Source organism: Mus caroli, unplaced genomic scaffold (assembly GCF_978045245.1).
Source record: "Mus caroli unplaced genomic scaffold, Mus_caroli_1 scaffold_13, whole genome shotgun sequence".
Lineage (NCBI taxonomy): Eukaryota > Metazoa > Chordata > Mammalia > Rodentia > Muridae > Mus > Mus caroli.
The window spans coordinates 42,727,238-42,734,086 of NW_028227268.1; positions in this window are offsets into that span (position 1 = coordinate 42,727,238).

Consider the following 6,849-nt stretch of genomic DNA (forward strand, 5'->3'; position numbering starts at 1 on the left):
CTTACCCACTGAGCCATCTCACCAGCCCCTTCCATCGTTTTATAATTCACCATTCAGTAGATGAAAGCGGTACATCATCACTTAAGCTACTTTTTCTTATTAATTTTTGTCTTAAAAATACATTGAGAGAGCCAGGAGACATGGCTCAACGGTTAAGAGCACTGACTGCTCTTCCAGAGGTCCCACGTTCAATTCCCAGCAACCGCATGGTGGCTCACAACCATCTGTAATGGGATCCGATGTCCTCTTCTGGTGTGTGTCTGAAGACAGTGTAGTCATATACATAAAATGAATAAATCTTTAAGAAAACAACTCATTGAGAATGTTAACCTTTTGTTTGTCATTCATTTCTTACAGATAAGTTTATGCTTCTCTTCCTTTTGTTTGCTGTTTTTGATGCGGGAAGATTTGTTTTGTTTTGTTGTTGTTGTTTTATTCTTTTGGTTTTTTGAGACAGGGTTTCTCTGTATAGCCCTGGCTGTCCTGGAACTCACTCTGTAGACCAGGCTGGCCTCGAACTCAGAAATCCGCCTGCCTCTGCCTCCTGAGTGCTGGGATTAAAGGCGTGAGCCACCATGCCCGGCCAAATTTTTTTGTGACTCTGTCCCTTCTCCCCAGTACTGAGATCAGATCTATGACCTCACACATGCTATGTAAACATGCTCCCATGCTATACCCTCAGATGTTGATTTTGATTTTAAGATAATATTTATTTATTTTATATATATGAGTGCTCTATCTGCATGCACACATCTATGCCGGAAGAAGGCATATCACATAATGGTTATGAGCCACCATGTGGTTGCTGGGAATTGAACTCAGGACCTTTGGAAGAGGAGCCAGTGCTCTTAACTGCTGAGCCATCTCTCCAGCTCCAGCCTCAGTTTTAAAGGTCTTTTTAGTTTCTCCTCTTGCTTAGTACAACTGGATCTCTTCCTCAAGCATTTGACTAACTTCTGCAGCACTGGGTAGGTAGCCCATTCATCATACGACCTTCAGACCCTTAGTATATATTGAATCCTTATGCATGTTAGAATATATGGTGCATTTTTGAACCTTTACTGTTTTTTGGGGGGTGGGTGGGTGGGTGGGTAGGTGTTGGAGACAGGTTCTCCTTGTAACCTTGACTGTCCGGGAACTCTTATCTGTAGACCAGGCTGTCCTCAGATCCACCTCCAGAGTGCTGGTACTAAAGGTATGTGCCACCACCACCCAGCCTTGTCATTTGCTTTTTAAAATTTTAATTTTATAACTGAGAGTGGTGGTACATGCCTTTAATTCCAGCATTTGGGAGGGAGAGGCAGATGGATTTCTGTGAGTTGGAGGCCAGCCTGGTCTACAGAGTTTGTTCCAGGACAGCAGGGCTACACAGAGAAACCCTATCTCGAAAAAAAAAAAATGATTTTTATATGTATGAATGTTTTGCCTGCATTTATATCTGTGTACCACGTATGCACACCTGGTTTTTTCTCTTCTCTTCTCTTCTCTTCTCTTCTCTTCTCTTCTCTTCTCTTCTCTTCTCTTCTCTTCTCTTCTCTTCTCTTCTCTTCTCTTCTCTTCTCTTCTCTTCTTTTCTTTCTTTCTTTCTTTCTTTCTTTCTTTCTTTTTTTGACAGGTTCTCACTGTAATACTGGCTGGCCTGGAACTCAGTGGACCAAGCTAGTCTCAAACTCACAGTAATCTACCTGCCTCTATCCCAGAGTGCTTAAAGGTCTGTGCCTCTAAGAGGGGCCACACTTGTCACATTGTAAGTGCTTAAATGGCCACATGGTTACCATGTTGCACAGTACAGATAATAGAGCTTGTATTTCCACCCTTGCAGAAGATTCTGATAGGGCTTGCAGTGACAGGCAGCCAGACCATTGTGGATCAGCACAATAGAACACACATTGATTGGCCACATTCCCTTTATAGAAAAGTCTACATAGAGGAAAAACCTAACATTGACTAGTATGTATCAAATGTCTATCTACCACAGACCAGCACTGCCAATAGACCATATCAAGTCTAGCCTGGTGAACCAGTGAGTTTATTGGGGTTCCCTACAGGAGAATGCTTGATTGAAAGGCATCACTGAGAAGCCCACAGAAGCTCACCCCAACTTGTAGGCAGCCCCAGAAGTCTCTCCCAGCACTATCTGATTGCTTCTCTAATCTTGGGCTGGGACCTTGTGACTCATTCTGCACTTGCTGAGTCCTCGGGAGGGAGGAGGGAGCACATCAATGGAGACCATCTATGGTTGGGTTATTTCCCCTGCAAGTCCTGCCTCTCTCAGGTGACACCTTACTTATTTTGAGGCAACAAGGAGAGTGACCAGGCTCTGGTCAGAATCTGACAGCACGGAATGTTTAAGGTGTCATTCTTTATACTGGGTCCACACAATGTGGGAGTTTTTGATCAACGGTTGTGGTGTAGAATGGCTTAACCCTAAAGACCATTTTTAACTTAAGATAGGGACCTGGTCACTAAGTTCTCATCCGTCCATGAATGAGCTATAGTTGAATCGCCTCATAGAAAGCCCTCTGGGATGGTAGGGTGAAGAATGATTGGCACTTCAGAGGCACTTCTATACCATCATTCAGACTGAGACCATTTTAATACTGTGAAGAGAACTGAAGTGATGGAGCTGAAGCACCCAGCGAGTATTGGGTAGGACGGACACTTGCCATTTCAGACCCCGCTAGTCATCCGGCCTTACGATCTACACAGGTAGTCGCTTCCAGAGTCAGTGCCCCAGAAGTCATTTCTGAACCAGCAATGGGCAGTGGGGAGTACTTGTCCTGTTAGCACATGACACCCTCTGCACTGCCCTGCCTGTGTTTCTTGACAGGAATTTTCCCCCTTGTCCTGGAGTAGCCATAGCCAAGGCCAGACCTCTGAAAACAGATTTTTCATCTGGCAGCCAGCTCCTGGGTATCTCTTGGCTAAGTAGCTTCCCAGGTGTGGAGCCTTGGCAGTGTGGTTTGGAATCTCAGTCAGCTGTGACCAGGTGCTGGCGGCCATGTGACTACTTCAGGCCAGCAGCTGTGGAGGCTTGCGGGAGTGAGCCCTGCCAGCATCTGTAGCCCAGGGGTCCGTGAGTGGGGTGGGAAGGTGTGGGCAGGTGTTCTGGATCAAGAGAAACCTGTGGCTGGCACACTGAGGCAGGCAATAAGTAGCCCGTTAAGAGGCTGCAGGGCAGGGAAGCCTGTGGGTGTCGATGGGTACTTTGATGGACGCTTTGAAGGCAAGCGAGACTGTATATTCCTCAGTGTGTAGGTAAATGAGAGCTGAAGCTGGAGAGCAGAGAGTTGAGCAGAGCAGGGCACAGCTGCTGGGGAGCCGGGGTGAGGGCTCACCTAGGCATGCTTGCATGGCTGGCAGGATGCTTGGCTCACCCCGAACACTAGGTCATACACACATGTTCTTTTATGTCTGCAGAAACAAAACCCAAAGGGCGCTTTTAATTCAGGGTTTCCAGAAACATATTTTCATGTTGTGCTAGCCAGCTTCTGTTTTTTGTTTTTTTTTTTTCCTGAGCCCATTATACAGTCTTCACCCACCTTTTCTCAGGGCCAGCCCCTGCTTTATCAGTGAGTGCTTGGCAGTAGCCTATGTTAAGGCCGTATCTGGTACCCCACGGTTTGCCTGGCACAGTGTATATTAATTGGGTTGGCGATCCAAGATGGCTCTTACTAGAAGATATGAAGATTTGCAAAGAAAGTCCTTTTGGGCTGCAGAGTCGGGTGAGACTAACTTTGCCAGCGTGGAACAGGACAGGGTGTGCTCTTCTCTATGGAGGGTGGTGGCTTCCTGGAATGGAAAAGAGAAAATGCAGGGCAAGTGGCCTTGGAATTTGGGCCCCAGGACAGACAGAGGCAGACAGATGTGTTTAGCACACGGATGGGTGTGTGTATGTGTACGTGTGACAGGGCTGGTCTTACAGCAGAGGTCTGTTGAATGTCAGTTTTATTTTATATGGTCCTGTGAATGCCTGCATATGTATATGTGTGTGTGCCATGTGCTTGCCTGGTGCCCACAAAGGCTACAAGAGGGTGTGAGATCCCTAAGACCTGGGGAGGTGACAGGCAGTTGTGATTGCCCTGTGGGTGCTGCTCCCACTCACCCACTTCCACTTCCCATGCCTCCCATCCGAGGGCTCCGCAGACACCCATATAGTGCCCTCACCTGGAGAACCAAGTGTTCACACCTGAACCTGTGAGGGACGTTTCCCATGTATTGGTTTTTTGTTTGTTTGTTTGTTTTGAGTCAGGGTTTCTCTGTATAGCCCTGGCTGTCCTGGAACTCACTTTGTAGACCAGGCTGGCCTCAAACTCAGAAATCCGCCTGCCTCTGCCTCCCAAGTGCTGGGATTAAAGGCGTGTGCCACCACACCTGGCCCATGTATTGTTAATATGGGGCTGATAATAACTACCTCTTAGGGTTGTTCTGAGGACGGAGCAGGAGGATTTAGAACTGTACTGTCCAATTCAGTAGCCAGTAGCCACAAGTCCTGTGTGATTTGTTAACTATGATTAAAGTGAGAAATCCTGGCCCCATTTCATGTGCACCATGAGCACACATGGAAGACTGCTCACCAGACAGATTTGAAAGCATCCCCAACCTGGAAAAAACACTCTCATGCATGGCGTTTTACCCTTGCTGGTTGCTTACTGCCAGGCAACAACTTCAACAACAACTTCTTCTTTTTCTTCTTCCTCCTCCTCTTCCTCCTCCTCCTCTTCCTCTTCCTCCTCCTCCTCCTCCTCCTCCTCCTCCTCTTCTTCTTCTTCTTCTTCTTCTTCTTCTTCTTCTTCTTCTTCTTCTTCTTCTTCTTCTTCTTCTTTTCCTTTTTGTCTTAAAAAAACAAAACCTCAACACCCAAACTCTTCCAACAACCCTATGTCCATTTTACAGATGAGGAAACTGAGGCACAGAGTAAACTAAAAAAAAAACAACTTTGATTTTTGCAAAAGATAAGTAACCATACATCTATCATTCGGAATGTACACTCTAGAGGCATGTATGTGTCAGTGTGGAGTTGTTCTTTGACCATCTGGTTCCAGAATATTTAACTGCTCCAAAAGCAAATCCCGTGCATTAGTGGTTACTCCCCTCCCCTCTCCTAGCCTGCCGTCACTCATTTGCAGGCCATCTCCATCCATTTACCTATTCTGGGTAGGAAGACGTGAGTTGACTATAAATGGAATCGTGCAGTAGATGCTGTCCTGTGCCTGGCTCCTTTCACCTCAGCATATTTTTGAGGCTCATTCACGTTGCAGGATGTGTCAGCGCTTCATTCCTTTCTGCAGATGAATGCTCCCATCATTAGATGGACCACATTCTGTTGGTTGTTCTTCCTCCACCAATGGGCAGACATCTGGAGTGTGTCTTCTGCTGGTGTCTGGGCTGCTATAAGCATCCTTGTTTTGTCTGATGCTGTCTTGAGTTCCTTGGGGTGTGCATTTAGAGATAGAGTTGCTGGGTCCTGAAATGCTAAGTCGCTGGAGAATCAGCTAAGGAAATTGCAGCTCAGTTCCACATTTAGTAACTGGCAGAACGGATTTGAACCCAGTCAGTCTGTCTTCAGACCCTGTGCTTTGAACGTCACGTTACTGCTTAGAGCGGTTGGGACTACTACTATGGTCTTAATGCCATGCCTTTTTAGGCTGGTTCCTTTCCCACCCTGGTCCCTGGCATCACTAATAATCCTCTACTGAGAAACCCATTGTCTTGCTCCAGGCTTTATTCCAGTGTTTGTGAAGCCTTTTAACAATGTACATTCCAGCTTCCCAGAATTGTGGAGCTGCCTGTTAGGACTGGATAGGCCCTACCCTTCTCCCTGTACCTCTGGCCTCTTAACTCCCCCTTCATCCACACCCACCTTTAATGATCTCTTTGAGGTCAAAAGGCAGAACTAAAGAGCAAAATTAAATACAAGCATTCGTCTTCTGCTAGAGGCCCTTTGGCTCAATGGCATGTAAATGGCCTATGTGAGGCTCCTCTTGTGGACCTTAGGACTTGGCAATTAATGGCCTTGTTTAAGACAGAGCATCTTGTTGAAGAGAAATGTCCAATCATATTTCTAAAAGCATCAACCAAACAGCATTTCTGTAAGCGCTGGGATAACCCTCGTTTAGAAAAGGGAGCCTTTGCTGTGGAGACTGACAGGGCATTGGGTATCTGGGATCTGTCAGAGTAGCATGCTGTCCATCTGTCCACTCACTGAGGAGGCTGACTGCTATTTGCCTTTGATCTTTAGGACTTTTTATGTGTATATGTGCCCATCTTATTTACTTACAGACAGGGTCTTACTAAATACTACAGGCTGGCCTCTAAATCTAGTGATCCTCCTGCCTCAGGCTGAGATTATTTATATTGATATGTCTTAAACATAATTTTGGCTTTTTTTTTTTTTTTTTTTCTCGAGACAGGGTTTCTCTGTGTAGCCCTGGCTGTCCTGGCACTCACTTTGTAGACCAGGCTGGCCTCGAACTCAGAAATCCACCTGCCTCTGCCTCTGCCTCCTGAGTGCTGGGATTAAAGGCGTGCGCCACCACGCCCGGCTGGCTTTTTTTTAAAAATATTTTTTTTATTACGTATTTTCCTCAATTACATTTCCAATGCTATCCCAAAAGTCCCCCATCCCCTCCCCTCCCACTTCCCTACCCACCCATTCCCATTTTTTGGCCCTGGCGTTCCTCTGTACTGGGGCATATAAAGTTTGCGTGTCCAATGGGCCTCTCTTTCCAGTGATGGCCGACTAGGCCATCTTTTGATACATATGCAGCTAGAGTCAAGAGCTCCGGGGTACTGGTTAGTTCATAATGTTGTTGCACCTACAAGGTTGCAGATCTCTTTAGCTCCTTG